Genomic DNA, 2,122 nt, shown 5'->3' on the forward strand with positions numbered 1-2,122 from the left:
GGGAGCCGCAGCGGCTACGTAATCCCCCACCAGCCCCTTAATCCCCTTGCCGAGCAGCAGCCGCCACAGATTTAGGGAAGTGGAGTGGGATAAAATCACCCGGGATTACTCTGATTCCTGAAGACGGGTCTCGGCTTCTCCATCCGGAGGTCAGGGCATGGCTGCTTTAAAGGGGTCGCCTCCACACGCCTGGAAAAAGCCCCACAGCCTTTGGTCACTGTCCATCAGGCCTCCCTGTTGCACCACAGGATGCTGGAAGGTCACCCTGGTACCATGTCTTCCCTGAGGGAGGATGTGGGGATGGGAGCAGGAGCCCAGGGTGCATGGTGAGCTCCTGCAGGCACTGGCGGGTTCATGTGGTGCTGCTGTTTGGTGCTGAGGGTTTGCACAGGACTGAGGAGGCCAGGCAGAGCCAGTGCCTTGGCAACATCCAGTGTAGGTCCTGCAGAGGTGTTTGTCCTCCAAGCCACGTCTGAGGACCTCACACAGGTGAGAGAAGAATCACAGAATCACAGAATAGTCATGGTTGGAGAAGACCTCTGAGATCACCAAGTCCAACAAAAAAACCCAACAAAAATCCAAAAAACCCAAAGCAACACACCACAAAACTCCACAAAACCACACTCACAACCCACAACATACAATCTCAGCCACTAGAGCATACCCTGAAGTTCCTCATCTACACATTTCTTCAATACATCCAAGGATGATGACTCCACCACCTCCCTGGTCAGGCTGTTTCAGTATCTGACCACTACTTCAGCAAAGAAATTCTTCCTAATATCCAATCTAAAGAGGAAGAAAAATGGGCAGTGGCAAGCAAAACTGGCATGAAGAAAAATTACTATCCTAATGTGAGTGATTATTTATTAATAGTCAAACCTATCAGTTGAGGCAACAGTCAGTTGCCATCCCCTCATCTGTATCTGGAGATCAATGAATCAAAGGACCCCAATGGCTGAACTTGATGAATAGCAGCAAGTAGGAAACTGCACACTTGGGTGAAGGGCACACTATAGAAACTCATTATTTTCACGAGAAGTATGAATAACTATAGATACAGTGATGGAAAGATGATAAATGACTAGAGTGACCTGTTGCACAGCTTGACATTATGGCTATGGATCAATCTGTTATGAGAGCATCTTCCAATCATCTTTTGCATCCTTACAAATGGCTTATTTAATATCAAATGTAGAGCCACGATGGATTGTTAGGTTTCATGTAAGGATATGGAGGGGAAAACTTGCTGTCAAAACACTGAAGCAAAACTAAGGAACGTATTATAGATGCACTACTGAGCACCACGTTGGTGCTGCACATTAAATGGGATAAAATAGAAGCTGCAGAGAGTGGAGAGAAGGGAATAAAACCGTGGAACGTGGAGTAGAGGATTAATCATATGATGAAGAGGCTGAAAGCCTAGGGTGAGTAATTAAGTAATTACAGGAATAACTCACCTCATGATAGGATGGTTTAGTCATTTACTACAATCTTTACTCCAGACTACGTAAAGTAGAGGTTTTGGGCCTGAAGGGCAGAAATTTCCAAGTGTGTGCAAAGGGTTACACAGGAAGGTTGAAGCGGTTCTTTCTGACCTTAAAATCTACAATAAATCTATTTCTACACACACAAACACTCTATAAACAGTGCATTCAAGGGACCACATGACTGTAAAGCAAATGCCACCAGCAGCAGATGATGACAACAAGCAGATCTAGATCTTAGTAACGCCAAAATGTGCTGTAGTGTCTTGCCCTGGAAAGGGGTACATGCAGACCCAGGTGGCACCTGAAGGTGAGGACAGTACAGAGAAAAGTCTTTGTCCCAGAAATGCTCATTGCAGACAATGGGTGTAGGGATTTACCTATGGAAACAGAAGGAGTTGACTGCCCTTCTACTGACTTTGGCCTCATGCTGCTGGAACTGGGGACTGTGGTACTGGTGTCTTCTCCTTCCTCTGCAGCCAGAAAAGAGGAGAAGCCTTCTCTTAGAGGGGCTAGGAAGACTGACCATCAAGGTCTAATTTCTATGTGTTTACCAGGATTAAAAATGAGGTATAGGGTCCAGGGTGGCAGGCTTCCATGTCTGGATACACCAGGGAAGAGATTATAGAAATTCA

Source organism: Chaetura pelagica, unplaced genomic scaffold (genome assembly GCF_000747805.2).
Source record: "Chaetura pelagica isolate M959 unplaced genomic scaffold, ChaPel_1.0 scaffold343, whole genome shotgun sequence".
NCBI lineage: Eukaryota > Metazoa > Chordata > Aves > Apodiformes > Apodidae > Chaetura > Chaetura pelagica.